Below are 25,797 nucleotides of genomic sequence, written 5' to 3' on the forward strand. Positions count from 1 at the left end.
TTGAACTTATTAGTTTTGTTTTGTTTACCTTGTTTTTTGGAGTTCAGCCATCCCCGGTCGGGGGTGTCCTGAGTTCCATTTTTGTTTCTGATCAGTTTGTCTCTTTGCTCTGTCTTCAGAATTTACCTGAGTGCTGATATAGTCTTTTTGAAGTCCTAGCGACTTCAGGGCCTGTTTTTCCTATCAGACGGTTGGGACATTTTTTGGTAGGGTTCTTTGCGGATTGCAGACAGCAGCTTTTCTATCCTGTCCTTTTTAGTTAGCTTGGGCCCCATCATTTGCTCAGCCTATCTTTCTATCTGTGTTAGTCTTTTCATCTTGCTTCACCGTCATTATATGTTGGGGGCTGCCTATTGCTTTGGGGTCTGCTCTGGGGCAGTTTAGATTTCCCCTTTCTTTCTTTAGGCCTATTTAGTTCTCCGGTTGTGATCGAGGGGTCTAGGGCATCGTAGGAACCCCCCATGGCTACTGTTAGTTGTTGTGGATAGGATCAGGGGTCTGCAATCCGATAGCTACCAACCTCTCCGGTTTTCTGGACTTAGCTTGTATTTTTGTTTTTTCCTCCTTCAGTGACTCATTCATAACAATATACCAAGCGGTCTTCTCCCCGTACGCTGTGAGTGTGAATAGGCTCGGCATTTGTGTATTAGCGTTAGTGCGGCTATGTGAGGTAACAGAGTTCGCCCAGCGCACACCGGGTGATGTTTAACCCGCGTGTGTTATACTGCCATATTGAGCATCCGCCATTACTTAGCAGCAGCATACCAACTCTGCACAGTGGACCCCGGGCGGCGAACGCGCCTACTATTATTTTATAATAACATTATACTAGCGCCAGGGTCTGGCTAGTAATGGCGGATAAGCAGCAGCTCCTGCAGCACATTGGGTATGCAGGTTGGCGGCTCTCGAGCGTTCAACCTCACCTGCGAATGTTACTGCGGCTGCTGTTCAGGCAGCCGCTGAGGCTGTCTCCCATGTTCCTACGTCCATCCCTGCACCGATGTTATCCCACCTCCCGCTGCCCGAGAAGTTCTCAGGCGATAGTGCCTCCTGCAGGGGATTCGTGAGCCAGTATACTATTCAGCTTGAGCTGCTGGCCGCGTGATTTCCCTCTGAGCGGACTAATGTCGGATTCATCGTGTCCTTTCTGGCTGGCAGGGCTCTGGAGTGGGCCACCCCACTGTGGGAGCGTGCTGACCCCGTGGTTCGGGGAGCCTCGCAGTTCCTAGCCTCTCTGAAGCAGGTCTTTCTGGGACCACGGGTCAGACACTGTTAGGAACGGCGGAGCGCACTAAATAAAAATAAATAATAAAGTGTGTTCGCCGCTCGGGGTCCACCGTGCAGTAGGTGTAACAACCGCTGCTGAGTGATGACAGAGGAGCAATATGGCGGTATGATGCACACGGGTTCAACTTCACCTGGAGGGCGCAGAGCGGGCATCAGAAAGCATACAAAACGCTGAACCTGTTAGTGACACAGGCTTCAGGAAAATGCACACACGGTATCTGGTCACAGGAGCAGGACCCAAGACAGAGAAGCTGCGTCCTTCTAGACCTACCATGTGTGTGGCGTCGCTGCTGCGACCGCGAAGAAGGGCTGCAACTGCAGCACAGCGTAGGACACTGCCGCTCGATGACAAAGCCAGATAGCAAGTGCAATGTCGGAAGCTAGCATAGCGGTGCGGTGTGCACAGTAGCTTAAGGCTTGCCACTGACTGGCGCAGACTGCTAAACTAATACCCTATCACCATGCGTAATATCAGAGGGAAGGGGTTTCAAATGAGTCAGTCACCAGAATCATACATCCATCACCATTCACACATAGCAAGTATAGCCTATACTAGCGCATGGCGGAACAGCCATGTGTTCCATGAGCATGCCCAGTAAGAGGACAGAAGGACTTAGCCTCAGGAGAGATTTGCTGCAATGCAATCTCCTCTGCAGTGGAAAAATAGGAGGAGAGTGCAGAATGTGAGGATCTGTATCCCTGCTGAGTAAACGCAGAAATCCGACTCCTAACATTACCCCCCTCCTAGGGCACCCCCTCCCTGAGCCTTACGATCCACCTACTTGTGCCCGTAAGAGGTATAAGGCCTCAGACTTGTCCGCAGGCAAGTCTGATGTCCCGGTAGATGACAGAGAGGCCCGGGACATGTGGAAGGCCTCAGGGGTGGCAAGATCGCCAGGTCTGAAAAGGGGCCCGTGGGAGACAGCGGGAGTGGAAGTTAAAGTGGAACACCACCGTGTGTTGGCAGGCGTCTCCGATCTTCGCATAAAGAAGCTATTCCGAGCACAAAAGGCGCAGGCCCGAATATATTTTTTAACATCCTGAGCCCTGTGCGGCCACCAGTAAGACCCTGCCAGGAGTTTTGTGGTCTGCATATAGCCACAGTGACCACCTCTCCAGGATGTGTGTGCCCAGGCAAGAACCTTTGGCCGAAGGTGGGGAGGAACAAGGGCCTTACCCGGCGGTACAGAATTTGGCCTTTGCGGGGCACTGTTGTTCTGAGACACCGCGTGTTGACAAATAAGACCACGACTGGAGTCTTGTGCCAGACACGCCTGGAGAACGGTGCGAGACACCTCCATGGGCTCTGGGGGTGGAACCTTTGGCTCGGGTAGTTCCAGAGGCTCAAAAAAATTGGGAGCCGGAGTAACCTTCCGTTTGGATTGAGCACGCTCCATACCGCGCTCCGAAAAACAGAGGTCAATGCGGGTGGAAATGGCAATCAGTTCTTCCAAACTGGCAGGAATGTCTCTAGTGGAAAGAGCATCTTTAATGTGCTCCACCAAACCTCTCCAAAACACAGAGATGAGGGCTTTATCGGACCACTCCAACTCGGAAGCAAGTGTCCGAAAACGGACGGCATACTGACTAACCGAGAGAGCACCCTGAGTCAAAGCAAGAAGCTGAAGAGAGGTATCGTGCGTGACCTGTGGACCGAGGAAGACCTGCTTAATAGCTGTTAGAAAGTGAGCAGCGGTCCGGACTTCTGGGTCACCACGCTTCCATAGTGGCGTAGCCCACTCCAACGCTTTGCCCGGCAGCAGGGAAACAATAAACCCCACCTTGGCCCGTTGCGTAGGGAATCGCGCAGCCAGTAATTCCAGCTGAATGGAGCACTGGCTGATGAAACCCCTACAGGAGGCGCCATCGCCATAAAATTTATCGGGCAACGGGAGGCGGGTAACTGTCAGCGCGGGGAAGGACGTGGACATACGGGAAATTGCATCTGTGATTGCCTTTACAGCAGCTTCGGTGGATTGTGCAGCTGAGAGAGCCCTCTCAAGAGTGGCCAGCCGGCCCTCAAGCTGCCGAATACACTGTAAGAGTTGCTGCTGTTCTGCCATCACTAGCCATTCCCTGGCGCTAGTATAATGTTAGGAACGGTGGAACACACTAAATAAAAATAAATAATAAAGTGTGTTCGCTGCTCAGGGTCCACCGCGCAGTAGGTGTAACAACCTGAGTGATGACAGAGGAGCAATATGGCGGTATGATGCACATGGGTTCAACGTCACCCGAAGTGCGCAGAGCGGGCTCTGTTCACACACAGAGGTGCCGCAACAAAAACATACAAAACACTGAACCTGTTATTGACACAGGCTTCAGATAGCATACAAAATGCTGAACCTGTTAGTGACACAGGCTTCAGGTAAATGCACACTCGGTATCTGGTCACAGGAGCAGGACCCAAGACAGAGAAGCTGCGTCCCTCTAGACCTACCGTGTGTGTGGCGTCGCTGCTGCGAACACGAAGAAGGGCTGCAACTGCAGCGCGACGTAGGACACTGCTGCTCGACGACAAAGCCAGATAGCAAGCACGATGTCGGACGCTAGCGTAGCGGTGCGGTGTGCACAGTGGCTTAAGGCTTGCCTCTGATTGGCGCTGACTGCTAAACTAATACCATATCACCATGCGTAATATCAGAGGGAAGGAGTTTCAAATGAGTCAGTCACCAGAATCATGCATCCATCACCATTCACACATAGCAAGTATAGCCTATACTAGCGCATGGCGGAACAGCCATGTGGGTCGCCCTCCCAGGGCTGTTGGGTACTCGGTACCGGGCTGGTCTCTCAGAGGGGAATGTCACTGCAGCGGTGAACCGGTTCGTGGCCCTGGGCACCCATGTAAAAGGGATGAAGTGATGGAATAAAGTTTATGAGTGAATGATTTGTGACGCCACTTGTGGTGTTCGGCAATGAAGGTGTTAAGCCGACGCTGCAGACAGATCCTTTGGGACAGATGGTGGGGTGCAGCAAAGATGGGGTGGCCCTCTACAGGCAGGGCTGTAGTGCCATGCCAGAGCAGATGAAGAGGGTAGGTGTTGAGGAAGAGGGTGTAGTGTTTGGCACAGAGATGTAGCAGTGCTGGAGAGTTTGCAGGAAGAAGGCAAGGACACAACAGGGTGCAGTTTCTTTACCTTTACTTTGCTTGGCAAATGCAGTCCAGGGTCCAGATTACAGATGGCACAGGAGCTGGCTAGCCTGGAAGCAACTTAGGAATCTCTCTAGGCAGATGGGTTGTGTATAGAGTTGAGCGACTTTTGGTTTTTTAGGGTCGCGTTTCGTTTCGTGAAACCCGACTTTTCCAAAAGTCGGGTCGAGCAAGGTCGTCCGATTATAGGGAAAAGTCGGGGTCGTCCCGAAACACGAAACCCAATGTAAGTCAATGGGGAATAAAAGTCGGCAGTGAGAGGAGGACAGGAAACACACCTACAGTGCCCATTTGAATGCCAAAAGCATAAATTCTTCTTACTTAAGCTTGTCAACCTTAATTAACTTCATAATACAAGTTACGCACTGAAAAATGGGGGTTATTTGGCTAAAGTTGTGGGGGGGGAGGGCTGGCTGCAGGTTTTCATGTGCCCTGGGCGAAAGAGCGCCCCTTTAACACATGCCACAACTCATCATGCTCCGATACGGCAGAGAAATAGCGGTATAGTACAATGAAAAATACCTCACTTTTTACATCTCATGACGAGGCCCATCTATTTCTCCATACAGAATCATTGGTCCCATATAATGTTTGAAACAGTATATGATGAGCTCCACATAATGCTACAGTATATGTTGGTCCCCATGGATGAAGCTCCACTGTCTTATGGGCCCAAATAATGCTCCAAACATAATGGGCCCCATTTCTAATGCTCTAGTGTATAATGGGCCCTGTAAATGCTGCTTCAGTGTCTGATGTCCACCTTTGGAATGTTCCAGTGTATGGTGGGCCCCATCTATCATTCTCCAGAGTATAGTGCTCCCCAAAAATTGCTGTCCCAACATTGAAAACAATCAAATAAGTCTCCTCGCTAGGGAATCCCTGTACTTGTCTGGATTCCTCGTCGTCCCCATCTTCCATCTCACTGCACAGTATTTCAACTTTGCAAGTGCTGTGATCCTGGGCAAGCAGGGGGGGCCCACTCGTTGGCGACGGCACTGGCACAGGGCCCCTGATAGTACGGTGGTGTGTCTGATGGCGGGTGGGCCGAACCTGCACTTTCATCTGCAGCTTCCTCTTTGTCACCGTGTAAGATGGAACTGTATATGGGAAGGGTAACCTGAGTTTCATCAGGGTCAGATTCAGGTCATGTAGCGTGCGAGGGGAATGTAGTGGTCTGGGTCAATGTACCAGCATATTCATCGAGCAGTGGCTGGGCATCAGTGCACTTGTGTCGCCCCCAGGAGTACGGTCGCCACAGTGGCATTACCTTCTTCCTAGGGAGTGTGATGTCATGCTTGGGAGCAACGAAGGATCTCTCTAGCAGGTTAACTGATTGGGCGGCGTTATTCCCACGAGTCATGACCCTCCAAACAGCGTTCATGAAGGCAAAGTGTTTGTTTTACGTGGGCAGTATGGTTGCAAAGCTGAACCTTAAAGGAATGTCCAGAAGGCACCACCAGGAGTGGAGCCTACGGTTAAATTCGACTCCACCTGGGAAACCTCAACCATGCCAGCTACAGAACAGATGCACACATTGCAAGCTTAGTTCCGTTTACGAACGAGACTCCGTCATGCCCCGCGGTCCGAGTCCGGCTTACTAGAGGGACACGTGAGGCTCTGGCACATGAGATTGGCCAATAACTGGTGTGTCATGCCCTTACATGTCCGTGGCTGCATGTGTGCTACACTGAAAAGGACAGCGTTTGTCGCTTACAGGTGCAGATAACCCGCTGAACAACGTTAGTGATGGGGATCACTGATTACAATTATTACCCGCGAACAATGATTTCCCAGTAAGTGCAGGTCAACCGCAGTTCCGGAATTAGGCCTAACCATCATTCCTGAAAAAATGAAAAACTTACGTGTGCAAACCACAGGTGCTGTAGCTTGCTTAACAGCTCGCCAGCCGTTCTCACGCCCAGTATGGATTACACGTGATTGCACAAAGGTGAGAAAGGGTACCGTATCCCCAGATAACATGTATGGATAGCGTACACATTCAAAATATATGTCTCAGGAGGCAGGCTCAGACGGTGTTAGGCCCAGTATGGATTGCACGTGATTGCTCAAAGGTTAGAAAGGGTACCGTATCCCCGGATAACATGTATGGATAGCGTACACATTCAAAATATATGTCTCAGGAGGCAGGCTCAGACGGTGTTAGGCCCAGTATGGATTGCACGTGATTGCACAAAGGTTAGAAAGGGTACCGTATCCCCAGATAACATGTATGGATAGCGTACACATTCAAAATATATGTCTCAGGAGGCAGGCTCAGACGGTGTTAGGCCCAGTATGGATTGCACGTGATTGCACAAAGGTTAGAAAGGGTACCGTATCCCCGGATAACATGTATGGATAGCGTACACATTCAAAATATATGTCTCAGGAGGCAGGCTCAGACGGTGTTAGGCCCAGTATGGATTGCACGTGATTGCATAAAGGTTAGAAAGGGTACCATATCCCCGGATAACATGTATGGATAGCGTACACATTCAAAATATATATCTCAGGAGGCAGGCTCAGATGGTGTTAGGCCCAGTATGGATTGCACGTGATTGCACAAAGGTTAGAAAGGGTACCGTATCCCCGGATAACATGTATGGATAGCGTACACATTCAAAATATATGTCTCAGGAGGCAGGCTCAGACGGTGTTAGGCCCAGTATGGATTGCACGTGATTGCACAAAGGATAGAAAGGGTACCGTATCCCCGGATAACATGTATGGATAGTGTACACATTCAAAATATATGTCTCAGGAGGCAGGCTCAGACGGTGTTAGGCCCAGTATGGATTGCACGTGATTGCACAAAGGTTAGAAAGGGTACCGTATCCCCGGATAACATGTATGGATAGCGTACATATTCAAAATATATGTCTCAGGAGGCAGGCTCAGACGGTGTTAGGCCCAGTATGGATTGCACGTGATTGCACAAAGGTTAGAAAGGGTACCGTATCCCCGGATAACATGTATGGATAGCGTACACATTCAAAATATATGTCTCAGGAGGAAGGCTCAGACGGTGTTAGGCCCAGTATGGATTGCACGTGATTGCACAAAGGTTAGAAAGGGTACCGTATCCCCGGATAACATGTATGGATAGCGTACACATTCAAAATATATGTCTCAGGAGGCAGGCTCAGACGGTGTTAGGCCCAGTATGGATTGCACGTGATTGCACAAAGGTTAGAAAGGGTACCGTATCCCCGGATAACATGTATGGATAGCGTACACATTCAAAATATATGTCTCAGGAGGCAGGCTCAGACGGTGTTAGGCCCAGTATGGATTGCACGTGATTGCACAAAGGTTAGAAAGGGTACCGTATCCCCGGATAACATGTATGGATAGCGTACACATTCAAAATATATGTCTCAGGAGGCAGGCTCAGACGGTGTTAGGCCCAGTATGGATTGCACGTGATTGCACAAGGGTTAGAAAGGGTACCGTATCCCCGGATAACATGTATGGATAGCGTACACATTCAAAATATATGTCTCAGGAGGCAGGCTCAGACGGTGTTAGGCCCAGTATGGATTGCACGTGATTGCACAAAGGTTAGAAAGGGTACCGTATCCCCGGATAACATGTATGGATAGCGTACACATTCAAAATATATGTCTCAGGAGGCAGGCTCAGACGGTGTTAGGCCCAGTATGGATTGCACGTGATTGCACAAAGGTTAGAAAGGGTACCGTATCCCCGGATAACATGTATGGATAGCGTACACATTCAAAATATATGTCTCAGGAGGCAGGCTCAGACGGTGTTAGGCCCTGTATGGATTGCACGTGATTGCACAAAGGTTAGAAAGGGTACCATATCACCGGATAACATGTATGGATAGTGTACACATTCAAAATATATGTCTCAGGAGGCAGGCTCAGACAGTGTTAGGCCCAGTATGGATTGCACGTGATTGCACAAAGGTTAGAAAGGGTACCGTATCCCCGGATAACATGTATTGATAGCGTACACATTCAAAATATATGTCTCAGGAGGCAGGCTCAGACGGTGTTAGGCCCAGTATGGATTGCACGTGATTGCACAAAGGTTAGAAAGGGTACCGTATCCCTGGATAACATGTATGGATAGCGTACACATTCAAAATATATGTCTCAGGAGGCAGGCTCAGACGGTGTTAGGCCCAGTATGGATTGCACGTGATTGCACAAAGGTTAGAAAGGGTACCGTTTTCCCGGATAACATGTATGGATAGCGTACACATTCAAAATATATGTCTCAGGAGGCAGGCTCAGACGGTGTTAGGCCCAGTACGGATTGCACGTGATTGCACAAAGTTTAGAAAGGGTACCGTATCCCCGGATAACATGTATGGATAGCGTACACATTCAAAATATATGTCTATACATCAGGAGGCAGGCTCAGACGGTGTCAGGCACAGTATGAATTTGACGGCCCAGATTACACAGCGGAGGAGCAGGGAGAGGTAAAGATTGCAAATGCTGGGGCCCTGCCCAAGTAAGGGGGGCCCACTCGTGGGCGTCGGTACTGGCATTGGGCCCCTCATAGTACAGCGGTGTGTCTGACGGCGGGTGTGCACCACCACTGTCAGAGACACTTGATTGCACTATGAAGGACCCTGTGCCAGTGCCCGCGCCCAAGAGTCGGCCTACCCACCTGTCCAGGGCAACGGCACTCGCACGGTGTCATGCGCTAGGTGGTGACCCCGGCCATGGGGGGGGAGGCAGCACAGTTAGGGAGTTTTAGAAAGTGGCATATGTTGATGTTGGACATTCAGCTGATGCAAAAGGCGAAATAGGTGAAGTACCAGGAAGAGGTGGACCAAAGCAAGCCATTTTTCTGTCACCCTATGTGTCATCAGGGGAAGGTGGGACAAAATCCTTGGAAACCCATGCGTGGTTCATTTTAATGAAGGTTAGATCATCCACATTTTGGGTTGACAGACGGGTCCTTTTTTCTGTCAGGATTGATCCAGCTGCACTGAAGACTCTTTCCGATAGCACACTTGCAGCTGGGCAAGCGAGCTCCTGTAAGGCATATTGGGCCAATTCAGGCCAGGTGTCCAGTTTAGCGGCCCAATAGTCAAAGGGGAATGACCTGTGTGGGAGAACATCGATATGGGAGGAAAAGTAGTTTGTAACCATAGTTGACAACTGCTGTCTCCTGTCACTTTCCATCGATGCAGTATTACCAGTTGTGTGAGCGGTATTTGAAAAATCAGTCCACAACATTGTCATGAAACCCCTGTCTCCAACGCCACTTCTGCTGTGTGCACCACGAACACCTCTGCCAAGCTGCCCCCGGCCCGTACGGCTCGTGTGAGAACCATCACCGCTTCTGTGTGCTGGGAATGCCTCAAGCAACCGATTTACCAGAGTTGCTTGTTTATTAGCCAATATTAGGTCAAGGTTCTCCTGTGGCATGATGTTTTGTAATTTGCCTTTATAGCGTGGATCCAGGATACTGGCCAACCAGTAGTCGTCATCGTTCATCATTTTGGCAATGCGGGGGTCCCTTTTTAGGATCCGCAAGGCATAATCTGACATGTGGGCCAATGTTCCCGGTGTCAATGATGCACTGCGAGTGCTGGGTGGAGGAGCACTTTCTGGCAAATCCACATCCCTCCAGTCACGCACAAACCCTGTACCAGACCTTGCCACGCCAACATTTTCACTTGCCCCACGAGATGCATCCTCCTCCCCTAAGTAATCATCCCCATCATCCTCCTCCTCCTCTTCTTCCTCCACCTCGTCCAGGAGAGGTCCCTGAGCAGATAATGGCTGAATGTCATCAAGGATTCCCTCCTCCTCTTCCTCCTCATCAACATTGGCTGCAGACGCCTGCTCCTTAAGGTGCGTCAAAGTTTGCATGAGCAGACGCATAAGTGGGATGCTCATGCTTAGGATGGCGTCGTCTGCGCTTACCAGCCGTGTGCATTCCTCAAAACACTGAAGGACTTTACAAAGGTCTTTCAGCTTCGACCACTGCACACCTGTCAACTCCATGTCTGCTCTCAAAGTGCCTGGCCATGTATCCTCCCACAAATGCATTATGGCCTGCCTCTGCTCGCACAGCCACTCCACCATGTGCAGGGTGGAGTTCCACCTTGTTGCAATGTCGATAATGAGGCGGTGGTTGGGAAGGTGGAGCAATCGCTGCAGCTTCTGCATGCGAACGGAGTGTACAGGCGACCGGCGGATGTGCGCGCACAGTCTTCGCACCTTCTGGAGCAGGGCTGTTAACTCCGGATAATTTTTGAGGAAGCACTGCACCACCAGGTTCAAGGTGTGAGCCAAGCAAGGTATGTGGCTGAGTTTTGAAAGGGCTATGGCTGCCACAAAATTACGGCCGTTATCACTAACTACCTTGCCTGCCTCAAGATGTACACTGCCCAGCCATGACTCAGTTTGTCACTTCAAGTACTCGGCCAGCACCTCGGCGGTGTGTCTGTCACCCAAACACATCATCTGCAACACAGCCTGCTGACGCTTTCCACTAGCTGCTCGATAGGGGGACACATCGTGTGCAACAGTGGCAGCTGCAGATGGAGTGCTCGTACGACTGCGCTCTGTGGACGAGCTTTCGCTTCTGGAGGAGGAGGAGGAGGAGGAGGGTCGAACGCCTACAGCCAACTGTTTCCTATACCGTGGGCTAGGCAGCACTGTCCCACCACCGCTGTCCCCTGTGGACCCTGCATCCACCACATTAACCCAGTGTGCAGTGATGGACACGTAATGGCCCTGGCCATGCCGACTGGACCATGCATCAGTTGTGAGGTGCACCTTTCCGCTCACTGACTGCTTGAGTGCATGGACAATGCGGTCTTTCACATGATGGTGGAGGGCTGGGATGGCTTTGCGAGAGAAGAAGTGGCGACTGGGTAGGTCATAGCGTGGTACTGCATAGGCCATGAGTTAGCGGAAAGCTGTGCTTTCCACCAACCGAAAGGGCATCATCTCAAACGAGATTAGTTTGGCAATGTGGGCGTTCAAACCCAGTGTATGCGGATGAGAGACTGAGTACTTTCTTGACCTACTCATAGTGTCTGGGAGGGTGAGCTGGACTTGAGAGCTGCATATGGTGGAAGTAGCGGTGGACAGGGCGGACTGAGAGAGGGTTGATGATGGTGATGGAGTTGGTGTTCTTTCTGATGGCCTAGAATCAGTCTTTCGTTGATATAACAGTGGGATTCCCTGACTGCTGTGGTCTTGCAACGACACCTCAACATTTGCTGCTGTGCTAACCGGTGGGCTTACAGTGGGGGAAACAATGTAGCGTTGCTGACTACCTTCGTTGTGATCAGTTGCACATGTGGCACTTGAGGTTTGGTGTTGTGTCCACGCTTGCAAGTGCATGCTGGTTAAATGTCTAAGCATGCAACTGGTATTCAAATTTTTCAGATTTTTCCCTCGGCTAAAGGTCTTTGCGCACTTCTTACAGATAACCTTGGCCTGATCATGAGGATTTTGATCAAAAAAGTGCCACACTGCACTTTTCCTACTTTGGCAGACATTTTGCGGCCTAGCACGCTGTGATCTTTTGACCCTCTGGACAAGCTGTCCAGCAACTCTTTTGATGTTTGGAACCTGTCTTTGGAGTGCTCCGGGCCTGCCAGATAACAGCTGTTGCGATGTCGATGTCTGCTGTGGATGCTCCTCATCTGAGCTATTGGAAGCAGCACCCTCTTCCCCCAATGGATGCCAATCTGGGTCAACAACTGGGTCATCCATCACCTCCTCTTCTATGTCATGTGCATCTTCCTCTGTGTCACCGTGTATGGTGGTATAGTGTGCGGGAAGGGGCACCTGAGTCTCATCAGGGTCAGAATCTGGCTCTGTACACTGCGAGGACAATGTAGTGCTCTGAGTGAATGTACCAGCAGAATCATCCATCAGCGGCTGTGCATCAGTGCACTCCATGTCAGATTCATCTTGGCCTGGGTAATTCACCATTTCACTTGATAATCCAGGCATGGTATGTGAAAACAGCTCCATGGAGTAATCAGTAGTATGGCCTGCGTCATCCTTCAATCTTGGTTGGGGTGAAGGACACAAGGAAAGGTGTGGTTCATGAACATGAGCCTCCAATGACGATTCAGTGCTTTTACTTTTTACAACTGAAGAAGAGGAGGCGATAGAGCTGGAGGCTGAGTCAGCAATGTAAGACAAAACTTTTTCCTGATGCTCTGGCTTTAAAAGCGGTTTGCCAACTCCTAGAAAACTAAGCGTTCGAGGCCTTATGTAGCCAGACGATGATGCAGGGTCAGCACCTCCTTCATTCGGTCCTATTTTGCTCTTGCCACTACCATCAGATCCACCACCAACACCATCATTAACAGCTGCCAACCCCCGCCCAATTCCACGGCCTCTTCCACCAGCCTTCCTCAATTTTGGATTGTGTGAGGCCCAATGAATATCTGAGCGCTATGTGACAGGCTCGATGGCACACCTGTGACCAAAGTGACTAGAGGATAAGGGAGATTTTGAATCTCTGCACACACTTTTGGACACTGGACACTTTTGGATTGTGTGAGGCCCAATGAATATCTGAACGCTATGTGACAGGCTCGATGGCACAGCTGTGACCAAAGTGACTAGAGGATAAGGGAGATTTTGAATCTCTGCACACACTTTTGGACACTGGACACTTTTGGATTGTGTGAGGCCCACTGATATCTGAGCGCTATGTGACAGGCTCGATGGCACAGCTGTGACCAAAGTGACTAGAGGATAAGGGAGATTTTGAATCTCTGCACACACTTTTGGACACTGGACACTTTTGGATTGTGTGAGGCCCACTGATATCTGAGCGCTATGTGACAGGCTCGATGGCACAGCTGTGACCAAAGTGACTAGAGGATAAGGGAGATTTTGAATCTCTGCACACACTTTTGGACACTGGACACTTTTGGATTGTGTGAGGCCCAATGAACATCTGAGCGCTATGTGACAGGCTCGATGGCACAGCTGTGACAAAAGTAACTAGAGGATAAGGGAGATTTTGAATCTCTGCACACACTTTTGGACACTGGACACTTTTGGATTGTGTGAGGCCCAATGAATATCTGAACGCTATGTGACAGGCTCGATGGCACAGCTGTGACCAAAGTGACTAGAGGATAAGGGAGATTTTGAATCTCTGCACACACTTTTGGACACTGGACACTTTTGGATTGTGTGAGGCCCACTGATATCTGAGCGCTATGTGACAGGCTCGATGGCACAGCTGTGACCAAAGTGACTAGAGGATAAGGGAGATTTTGAATCTCTGCACACACTTTTGGACACTGGACACTTTTGGATTATGTGAGGCCCACTGATATCTGAGCGCTATGTGACAGGCTCGATGGCACAGCTGTGACCAAAGTGACTAGAGGATAAGGGAGATTTTGAATCTCTGCACACACTTTTGGACACTGGACACTTTTGGATTGTGTGAGGCCCAATGAATATCTGAGCGCTATGTGACAGGCTCGATGGCACAGCTGTGACAAAAGTGACTAGAGGATAAGGGAGATTTTGAATCTCTGCACACACTTTTGGACACTGGACACTTTTGGATTGTGTGAGGCCCACTGATATCTGAGCGCTATGTGACAGGCTCGATGGCACAGCTGTGACCAAAGTGACTAGAGGATAAGGGAGATTTTGAATCTCTGCACACACTTTTGGACACTGGACACTTTTGGATTGTGTGAGGCCCACTGATATCTGAGCGCTATGTGACAGGCTCGATGGCACAGCTGTGACCAAAGTGACTAGAGGATAAGGGAGATTTTGAATCTCTGCACACACTTTTGGACACTGGACACTTTTGGATTGTGTGAGGCCCAATGAATATCTGAGCGCTATGTGACAGGCTCAATGGCACAGCTGTGACCAAAGTGACTAGAGGATAAGGGAGATTTTGAATCTCTGCACACACTTTTGGACACTGGACACTTTTGGATTGTGTGAGGCCCAATGAATATCTGAGCGCTATGTGACAGGCTCGATGGCACAGCTGTGACCAAAGTGACTAGAGGATAAGGGAGATTTTGAATCTCTGCACACACTTTTGGACACTGGACACTTTTGGAGTGTGTGAGGCCCAATGAATATCTGAGCGCTATGTGACAGGCTCGATGGCACAGCTGTGACCAAAGTGACTAGAGGATAAGGGAGATTTTGAATCTCTGCACACACTTTTGGACACTGGACACTTTTGGATTGTGTGAGGCCCACTGATATCTGAGCGCTATGTGACAGGCTCGATGGCACAGCTGTGACCAAAGTGACTAGAGGATAAGGGAGATTTTGAATCTCTTTACACACTTTTGGACACTGGACACTTTTGGATTGTGTGAGGCCCAATGAATATCTGAGCGCTATGTGACAGGCTCGATGGCACAGCTGTGACAAAAGTGACTAGAGGATAAGGGAGATTGGATTGCTTTTAAAAAAGCAGTTTGCAGAACAGTGGGTAAACAGCAATACAGGAATGTCAGGAAGCCTTAGAAGGCAGCCCAACAACCAACACCACTGATACACCACTATATAGCCTCCCCTTGCACTGCACACACAGTGACTGGTGTGTTGTGCAGGCCAAATCGCTAGCAGCAGAAGCAGTTTTTTTGTCTCCTTCCCTGCCTAACGCTCTCCCTACAGAATCAGCAGCAACCTCTCCCTATACTAAGATCGGCAGAAGTAAGATGGCGGTCGGCGTGCACGCCCTTTTATACCCCCTGTGACGCCCACCAAAGCAAGCCAATCACTTGCATGCCCTTCTGAAAGATGGTGGTGACCCGTGCCTATGTCATCACTTGCCCACAGTGTCCGTGGATCCTGATTGGCTGAAAAAGAGCGCAAAACAAACTTTTGAAACGCGACTTTGGCGCGTAAGTCGCCGACCTCGTGGCCGACCTCATCCTAGGGTCGGGTTTCGTTTCATGAAACCCGACTTTGCCAAAAGTCGGCGACTTTTGAATTTTTTCGACCCGTTTCGCTCAACTCTAGTGAGTACTAATAAAATTTATACTTTTGCATATATTTTGGATCCGTTACTCCGTTTTCTCCTTTTTAAGATTAGTATATGGAGTGGTAATCCTTGCACAAGGCGTTTTTGGACCATGGTCACCGCCTTGTCTCGTTCTCTGATACTGGGCATTATCATATATGTAATGACTAGACAAGCTGTGAGGATTCTCCATCGCCGGCGGGAACAGGCGTTCACTTGACTATTAATATGCGGTATGCATGCGGACAGCCATATTCTGACCAGTCTGCATAACCTCACTCAATATACAGTACTTGTATTGAACGAGGCCAGATGTGTCTCACAATGTGGCCTGATATATGCGTATCGCATATGGCCGCTTGGTCTCAGCACCGTAAAATCCTGACAGCTGCACCTGCTGGGAGGATTCCCAAATCTGCAGTCATATAGAGTGACACACTGTGATAAATGTTGACAACCCCTTTTAAGAATGCTGGTTTCACAATAATATTTCAGTTAGACAGGCTTCTGATCAAAGGTGAAAAAAGATAATAATAATAATAATAATAAATTTTATTTCTATAGCGTCGACATATTCCGCAGCATTTTACATTTCAGAGGGGACTTGTACAGACAATATACATTACAGCATAACAATAATCACATAGATCATAACAGATACCAAGGGGAATGAGGGCCCTGCTCGCAAGCTTACAATCTATGAGGAAAAAAGGGGAGACACGAAAGGTGGGTGGTAACAGTTACCCTGATTGTATGTGGGTCGCCCCTCACACCCAGGGCAGCGGGGTACTCGGTACCGGGCTGGTGTCAGGGGGAATGTGTCACAGCAGCGGTGACCCGGTCCGTGGCCCTGGGCGACCAATATCAATGGCGGTGATGTTAATGATGTTAAAGTTTATTGGAATAGTTCGTGACGCCACCTGTGGTGTTTGGCAAGCAAGATGTTAAGCCAACGCTGCGTGCAGATCCACTGGGACTGATGGTGTGGTGCAGCAAAGATGGTGTAGCTCTCCACAGGTGGAGCTGTAGTCCCAGGGCAGTGTAGGTGCAATGGATAAGGAGAGGCGCAGAATAGTATAGATGCTGGTACCCAGGTGTAGCGGTGCTGGAATAACTGAAGGACACCAGAGTATGCGGTTCCAAAGCTTTACTCACTGTTTGCAGTTCACACAACTGCCTGCCTCCGCACTGTGTTCTTCAGGTCAGGGCCCCAGTCAACCTCCAGGCAGGATAGTATTCTCCTCTCCACACTCCGCCAATATGTACCTTACTGAACGACTCCTCCAATGCGCCTTTAGGTTCGAAGCACTCCAGTACTTAGTTACCCTGGAATGCCTCTCTCTAGGTGTTCCTAGTCTCTACTTGTATGACAGACAGCTGTAGCCTGCTTGGGGGGCTCCGCTCTGCGTCCCGGCTCACTATCCAAGTGCTGTTGTGTCCCAAGTCTGCGATGGGAGTAAGGCGTTGGTGGCTCACTACTCCTCCGGTGTCTGTTGCCGGACATAAAGATCCAATCAACCTCGGGGACCGGGCCCCTGCCTTTGCGCTCTGGACTGGAAGGGTTCTCTCGCTTTCTCAACCTGCTTCCCACCATCCTTCTATTCTCCTTCGTTCCGATCTGTTCTATCTCTCTTATGGAATCTGTAGTCTCCAGTCTACATCTCTTTCTCCTTCTCTTCCTTCACTGCCCCAGTTCACTGGGGCAGCTGCAGCACTCCTTCCTCCATCCCTTCTTCCAGGGATCCCCACTCTTCACCGAGTGGCTGTTCTCTCCTACTCTGCCTGCCTTCTTCTGCGGACTGACCTGAAATCCTACACCTTCCCTCTCTTTTATATCTAACTCCACCCGCCTCCCCAGCACCTTTCGTGTTACGAAGCCAGGAACAACAAAAGGCACCCTATGACCTTTCCAGCATAAAGCATGGATGGGTCCCTGCTGAACTATCCTGTGTGTGGGGTGCAGGTGTGGGAATGTGGAAGGGAGTTCCCACCCTACCTGGATGGTGGGGTACCACACCTTAGGAGAAGGTGCAGTACCTCTGTGGTGACTGAAGCCTCAGGGGCGACACATATGGACCAGCCATAATGTTAAGTGTGTAACAGTTCAGATGCAGAGGGCTAATGGAAGCATAAAGCATGTGGGAACATGATGCGGGGAACCTGGTTATGGTAAAAAACTTTTGGCTGTGCCACATAGGGATAGATTAGGTTAATGTGTTGAGGCGGTAGGCCAGTCTGAATAAATGAGTTTTCAGGGCACGCTTAAAATTGTGGGGATTGGGGACTAATCGTATTGACCAGGGAAGTGCATTCCAAAGAATTGGCGCAGCACGTGTATAGTCTTGAAGACGGGAGTAGGAGGTTCTGATTATTGAGGATGCTAACCTCAGGTCATGAGCAGAATGGAGGGCGCGGGTAGGATGGTATACTGAAACAAGGAAGGAGATGTAGGGTGATGCTGAGCCATGAAGAGCTTTGTGGGTGAGGGTAATAAGTTTGTACTGGATTCTGGAGTGAATGGGTAGCCAGTGTAATGACTGGCACAAGGTAGAGGCATCGGTGTAACGATTGGCGAGAAATATGATCCTGGCAGCAGCATTCAAGACAGATTGGAGGGGGGGAGAGTTTGGTAAGAGGGAGACCGATTAGAAGGGAGTTACAATAGTCGAGACGAGAATGAATAAGAGAAACAGTCAGAGTTTTTGCAGAGTCAAAAGTAAGAAAGGGTCGAATTCTTGAAATGTTTTTGAGGTGCAGATAACAAGAGCGAGCCAGTGATTGGATGTGGGGGACAAAGGAAAACTCAGAGTCAAGTATGACCCCAAGACAGCGGGCATGTTGCTGGGGAGTAATAGTAGAACCACACACGGAAATGGCAATGTCGGGTATAGGTACATTAGTAGCGGGAGGAAACACAAGGAGTTCAGTCTTTGACAGGTTCAGTTTCAGATATAGTGAGGACATGATGTTATACACAGCATTTAGAAAATTGACGGTGTTTTCTAGAAAGGCTGGCGTCATGTCAGGAGAAGAAGCGTATAATTGGGTGTCGTCAGCATAGAGATGGATTGTTTGACCATTAGGGGCAGTATACAAAGAGAAGAGGAGGGGGCCTAGGACTGATCCTTGAGGAACCCCAACAGTAAGGGGAAGATGAGAGGAGGAGGAGCCAGCAAAAGATACAGTAAAGGAGTGGTCAGAGAGATAGGAGGAGAACCAGGAGAGAACGGTGTCCTTGAGGCCAATGGAATGGAGCATAGTGAGGAGAAGCAGATGATCCACAGTGTTGAATGCTGCAGAGAGATCCAAGAGAATTAGCATGGAGTAATGACCTTTTGATTTAGCTGTTAGTAGATCATTAGAGACTTTAGTGAGGGAAGTTTCAGTAGAGTGTAAAGAGCGGAAACCGGATTGGAGAGGGTCGAGAAGAGAGTTTTCTGAGAGATAGCGGATAAGACGGGAGTGGACCAGGCGTTCCAGGAGTTTAGAGATGAAGGGAAGATTAGAAACAGGTCTATAGTTAGCGGCACAGATTTGGTCAAGGGATGTTTTTTTAACTAGTGGATGTATGATGGCATGCTTAAATGAGGAGGGAAAGATAAGAGAAGAGAGAGAGAGGTTAAATATTTTAGTTAGGTGAGGGGTGACAGCAGGGGAAAGGGGCTGGAGTAGATGTGACGGAAATGGGTCACTGGTGCAAGTGGTTGGGCGAGAAGATGCAAGGAGCCTGCTTACTTCTTCTTCTGTGACTGGTTCAAAATCAGAGAGTGAGCTAGATGCAGTGGGGGAGGGAGGACAGTGCATGGTATGAGGTGATTGGGAGATAATTTCCTGTTGGATCTGGTCAATTTCTTCATTGAAGTAATTGGCCAGATCGTCAGCTCGAAGCTCCGTGGTTGGGGCCTGTACTCTTGGGTTGAGTAGAGAATGAAAAGTGTCAAAGAGACCTTTAGGGTTATTGGACAGTGAAGTGATGAGGGTGTTGAAGTAGGTTTGTTTTGAGAGGTGAAGGGCAGTGTTGTATGTTCGAAGCATAAACTTATGATGGATGAAATCTTCGGGTAGATTGGATTTTCTCCACAGACTTTCGGCGCACCTGAAGCACCGCTGCAGGAAACGTGTTTGCAGGGTGTGCCAGGGTTGTCGCCGTCTGTGTTGTGGTGTTCTAGGTATAGGAGGAGAAAATTCATCCAGGGCACTTTGAAGTGTTTCATTGTAATGCTTCAATGCAGAATCAGGACATGAGAGGGAGGAGATAGGGGCCAATGAAGACTGCAAGTTCTTCATAAGTTTCTGGGTGTTAATGGCCTGTATGTTTCTATAAATATGGACAGTGGGGGTGACCTGAGCAGCTTGGCGGTTCTTAATAGAGAATGAAAGAAGGTTGTGGTCAGAGAGCGGGAGAGGGGAGTTTGCAAAATCATCCACTGCACAAAGCCGAGAGAAGACCAAGTCGAGGGAGTTTCCGTCTTCATGCGTTGGAGAATTAGTAAGCTGCAAAAGGCCAAATGAGGAGGTTAGAGATAAAAGGTGAGTAGCAGACGGGGAGAGTGGAAGAGCAATGGGGATGTTGAAATCTCCCATTATGAGGGTAGGGATGTCACAGGAGAGAAAATGTGGAAGCCAAGTGGCAAAATGATCCAGGAACTGAAGGGAGGGGCCGGGAGGACGATATACCACCACCACTCGCATGGAGAAGGGGGTGAAGAGTCTGACGGCATGGACCTCAAAAGAAGGAAAGACAAGTGAGGGTACTTAAGGGATAACCTGAAAGGTACATTTTGATGATAGGAGCAGACCAACGCCTCCACCTGCTCTATTGTCTGATCTTGGGGATCATCCTTAAGGACGAATAATCACAGTCATCCATCTAGTCCATGTAACAGAGCCCAAGTTAGACGTGTTGTCTAGTCAGGGAATACTGATCACCCCTCTGCAGGATAAATAATCATTCTGAGACTTGAGTAGAGTAATGTTTGGATTCAGCTTTACTGGGAGCTCAAGCAGTTGACACATGACTGTAAGTATGCTTTTACCAACCAGATTCTCATCCATTTTTCTCAAAGGGGTTATCTAGTCTAAATCCACGAGTCTGCATTCACGCTATATGTCACTAGTAAGTATATTGCAAGTGTGAATGTGGCCGGGTCAGAGCTGGACTGGCCATCTGGCAATTCTAGCAAATAGCAGAATGGCCTGTCTGGTCATGGGCCACATTGCCTGCTACGTTGTAAACAGAATTGGTGTTCTCAAGACACCCATACTGTTAAGAGTTGTGACGGAGCACAAAGTCGCCGACTCCATCGCTTATCCCAGCAGGCCACGGGTATCATTAGAAATATTGGTCATGTTGTAATTCTTGCTTTGCTCCATCCAGGGGAATATTAGTAATATATTCCATCTAGTGCTTGGGGATATGAACAGCATGGGCCTGTATGATTTCAAATGCCAGGGCTGAATTTCAGTCCCAGTCTGTACCTGGGCCGGGTGTATGCATATTAACTACTCGCAGTCACGAGACCAACTGACCGTCATTCCTAGCTCTGACACCAAAGAATCCACAAAGTGTGCAGTGTGTACAGTGTGAGGATTCACAAGTCTGCGGTCATATAGAGTGACAAAGAGTAAATGCAGACTTGGGGATTTAGACAACCCCTTTAAGGCCTCTTTCACACTTCAGTCTTTTGGCGTCAGTCAAAATCCTTCAAAGTGTGAAAAAACGGATCCAGTGAAGATTGGCTAAAAACTGAAGCACCGGATCTGTTTTTTTGACGGATCCATCGAAGTTGCAGATTTTGGAATTTAAAGGAGGAGAGAGAGAGACAATTTTGCTGTGCCAGAACGGCTTTTTGAGTTAAATTAAATGAATGAAAAATCTTGTGGGCATGCTCAGTTTAAAAAACGGAATCCATCACTTGATTCCGTCATGTGACGGACGGCGACGGATCTGCCGCCCATAGTCATCCATTATAGCAGACAACGGACTGCGACGGATCCGTCACCATCCGTCTTTTCAACGCAGACAAAAAACGTTACTATGTCCGTTGTATCCAGACGACGGATGCTGAAATTTCGAAGGAACCGTCAAATGACGGATGCAATGGATGGCCATCCATTGCAATCCGTCCTTAATGCAAGTCTATGAGAAAAAAAACGGATTCCGCTAAAAAAAGATCCGTTTTTTTCAAAAAAGGGCGGATTTCGACTGACGTCAAAAGACTGAAGTGTGATAAGTGCTTGAACCACCTAATAAAGTCCAATCTGAAGATTGCATTCTTTTAGTAATCAGCACTGGTGACTAAACATTTTCACTGGGTGGAAAACCCCTATAATAAGGATGTGCTGAGTATAAACTATAACTATTAGGCCAGGATAACACTACCGTGTGTGATGCGAGAAACTCGCACGAGTCTCTCGCATCAACACCAGGCGCTGCCGCCGGCACACAGGAGCGGAGCAGCTGCTGCATAGAAATACATATAGTCACACTATTGTATAATCTGGATGTGAACCTGCTTTGCATCTTGTTCTTGATTACCGCACTCCAACTGCTTGATCAATAATGTTTACATTATTATCACCATATCCTACATTGACCAGTTTTTTCGGCTTTACAGCTAAGGTGTATATTATGCTTTTCTGTATCAGCTTAGTGCATTGTGAGGTTTTACAGGCAGCTAAGAATAATGTAACCATATGAATAAAGACTGATATAGATCCGTATTCACTTACAGTGAGTATTGTAGCACAGCCAGATAGGACAGGGTTAAACCCAAACTCTGCAGGCTCTGATTATTAGCACCTGGCTGGTCTGCATATAATCGGGCTAGGTACTCACATTAGTCAATCTGCTTGGGAAAAGCTGACCAGAGTGGGTGATAGTGGAGCTGAAGAGAGACTGCACAGGCTGTGTGCACCAAACTGCAAGTATCACTGGTTACTGTGGACAATAGCTGTTTTGTTTGACCGAACTGAGACTAGCTCAGCTGTGCCTGAGTAGCCAGGGTATATATTGTGTAGTCAGCCCCTGGATAAGGCTAGGGATTTATGCTTATGGTTTTGTTTTTTTGGTCCTGTACAACCTGTGGAAAAAATGTCACATTATTCCACAAGAAACCTGTGCCTGTGTGCAGAGCCACCATAAGAGCATTACTGCCCTTACTAGTGTATGGGGCATGGTGAGCAGAAGCAAAGAGGGGGGCGGTGTACTTCTTCTTACTGGGCTCCAGGGGCAGGATTCGGCCAGGTCAGTAACGGAACGCATGTCCGAGAACACACAATAAGTTAAAATCTATGCACAGCTATAGCTTTCTGCACGGCAATAGTTTAAAGCTGCCAGTCAATCAGAGGCCGGCAGCTGATGTCAGCATGTTATGTCATTGCCATGCACTGGCGCATCAAATGGAAGAGGATGCTGCTGGACCGCGGCCAGGTAAAAAGAAGCTTTTATTCTACTGAAAGCTGCCATATGGGGGCTGGGATAGTAGAGCATGTGGGGCCCAGGATGTGGGAGAGTATTACTGTAGGGGTTAATTAAGGGATATTATTAATGCTGTGATGTATTTTATTTTTGAGGATCCTGTTTTTAGTGTGGGATGTTATGTTACTGTGCAGTGCGACACTGTTGATTTTACTTTTTTCATCTGGCGTAGTGTAGAAGTTGGGGAATGTGCTATGGAAGTGATCAGCTATTGAGCACTGTGTGCTTATTTTCTGCAGAGACGAGTCCTGGCTGGAAGAAGTGATGTCAGTCTGCACTGGATGAAGAAGAAAAAGAGAAGTTGAAGGACTTCAAAAACAAATTTCACTGAGTCAGTGTATTGCATACAACATACAGAGCTCCTGTTTATAATGTCACTGCTGATCACCATTACCTGCACACCAACACTATATACAGAGCTCCTGTGTATAATGTCACTGGTGATCAGTGTATTACTTGTACACTGTATACTATATTCAGAGCCCCTGTGCATAATGTCACTAGTGATCCCTGTATTAACTGTACACTTACACTATACACTGCATACTATGTATAGAGTTCCTGTGTATAATGGTAATATTAGTATTGTGTGGGTTTTTTTTTTTTAATTAATGATGAGCTTTGTAGTATTCGGTCACTGTGGTCTGGTCATGGTGTGGCGATATTTATCCCTTGTATGTAATATTATTCGGACATTACAGTGCCTTGTGAAAGTATTCAGCCCCCTGGAACTTTTCCCACATATCATGCTTAAAACATAAAGATACCAAATATACATTTTTGGTGAAGAATCAACAACAAGTGGGACACAATGGTGAAATTGAATGAAATTTATTGGTTATTTTAAATTTTTGGGGAAATTCAAAAACTGAAAAGTGGGGCGTGCAATATTATTAGGCCCCTTTACTTTCAGTGCAGCAAACTCACTCCAGAAGTTCATTGTGGATCCCTGAATGATCCAATGTTCTCCTAAAATGATTAATGATAAATATAATCCACCTGTGTGTAAACAAGTCTCCGTATAAATGCACCTGCTCTGTGATAATCTCAGGGCTCTGTTTGAAGCACAGAGAGCATCATGAAGACCAAGAAACACAACAGGCAGGTCTGTGATACTATTGTGGAGGAGTTTAAAGCTGGATTTGGATACAAAATGATTTCCAAAACGTTAAACATCCCAAGGAGCACTGTGCAAGCGATCATATTGAAATGGAAGGAGTATCATACCACTGCAAATCTACCAAGACCCGGCTATCCCTCTAAACTTTCATCTCAAACAAGGAGAAGACTGATCAGAGATGCAGCCAAGAGTCCCATGATCACTCTGGATGAACTGCAGAGATCTACAGCGGAGGTGGGACAGTCTGTCCATAGGACAACAATCAGTCGTACACTGCACAAATCTAGCCTTTATGGAGTGGCAAGAAGAGAGCCATTTCTCAAAGATATCCATAAAAAGTGTCATTTAAAGTTGGCAACAAGCCACCTGGGAGACACACCAAACATGTGGAAGAAGGTGCTCTGGTCAGATGAAACCAAAATTGAACATTTTGGCATAAAGGCAACACAGCTCATCACCATGAACACACCATCCTAACCGTCAAACATGGTGGTGGCAGCATCATGGCTTGTGGTGGTAGCATCATGGTTTGGGCCTGCTTTTCTTCAGCAGGGACAGGGAAGATGGTTAAATTTGATGGGAAGATGGATGGAGCCAAATACAGGACCATTCTTGAAGAAAACCTGTTGGGAGTCTGAAAAGACCTGAGACTGTGATGGAGATTTGTCTTCCAACAAGACAATGATCCCAAACATGAAGCAAAATCTACAATGGAAAGGTTTACAAATAAACGTATCCAGGTGTTAGAATGTCAAAATCGAGACCTGAAAACAATCGAGAATCTATGGAAAGAGCTGAAAACTACTGTTCACAAACGATCTCCATCAAAGCTCACTGAGCGCAAGCTGTTTGCCAAGGAAGAATGGGCAAGAATTTCAGTCTCTCGATGTACCAAAACTGATACAGACATACCCCAAGCAACTTGCAGCTGTAATCGCAGCAAAAGGTGGCGCAACAATGTATTAAGTTAAAGGGGCCGAATAATATTGCACGCCCCACTTTTCAGTTTCTGAATCTTAACAAAAAATTGAAATAACCAATAACTTTCGTTCAACTTCACAATTTGTCCCACTCGTTGTTGATTCTTCACCAAAAATTTACATTTGGTATCTTTATGTTTTGAAGCATGATATGTGGGAAAAGGTTGAAAAGTTCCAGGGGGCCGAATACTTTCGCAAGGCACTGTATGTGGTTCGGCTATTGTAATACAGTACTTGTTCCTTTTATGTGGTATTATTCGGTTACTACGTGGTTTAGTCATAGTGTGATGGTATTTGTCCTTTGAATGTGGTATTATTAGTAATTTTAAAAAATGTTTGACACATACTTACAGAAAAATAAATAAAACGTACCTAAAAAGATTATTAGGTATTTTAAGAAATGTTTAATAGCTTAGAGTAGGGTCCGGCCAAAACAGTTTACCTTGCTGTTTGTGGTGGTGGCTTAAAATCTTTTGGCCAAAACAAAAGCTGCTGGCTATGAATGTGATATGGTGTTAGATGGTAACTGTTATAAGGTATGTCTCCACGGGGCATGCTGGCAGCACTTTGGGCAAAGCGGAAACATGCTCTGCCCAAAGTGCCGCCCCCCCTTTGTATGCGACTTGATACCGCATGTGTTCATTGAACAAATGCAGAATCACCGCATCGTATCCATAGACAGGGTTATTTACAGTCATATGTTAAAGTTTGGGCACCCCTATTAATGTTAACCTTTTTTCTTTATACCAATTTTGGTTTTTGCAACAGCTATTTCAGTTTCATATATCTA

Source organism: Dendrobates tinctorius, unplaced genomic scaffold (assembly GCF_039654945.1).
Source record: "Dendrobates tinctorius isolate UK_male_01 unplaced genomic scaffold, ASM3965494v1 ptg000036l, whole genome shotgun sequence".
NCBI lineage: Eukaryota > Metazoa > Chordata > Amphibia > Anura > Dendrobatidae > Dendrobates > Dendrobates tinctorius.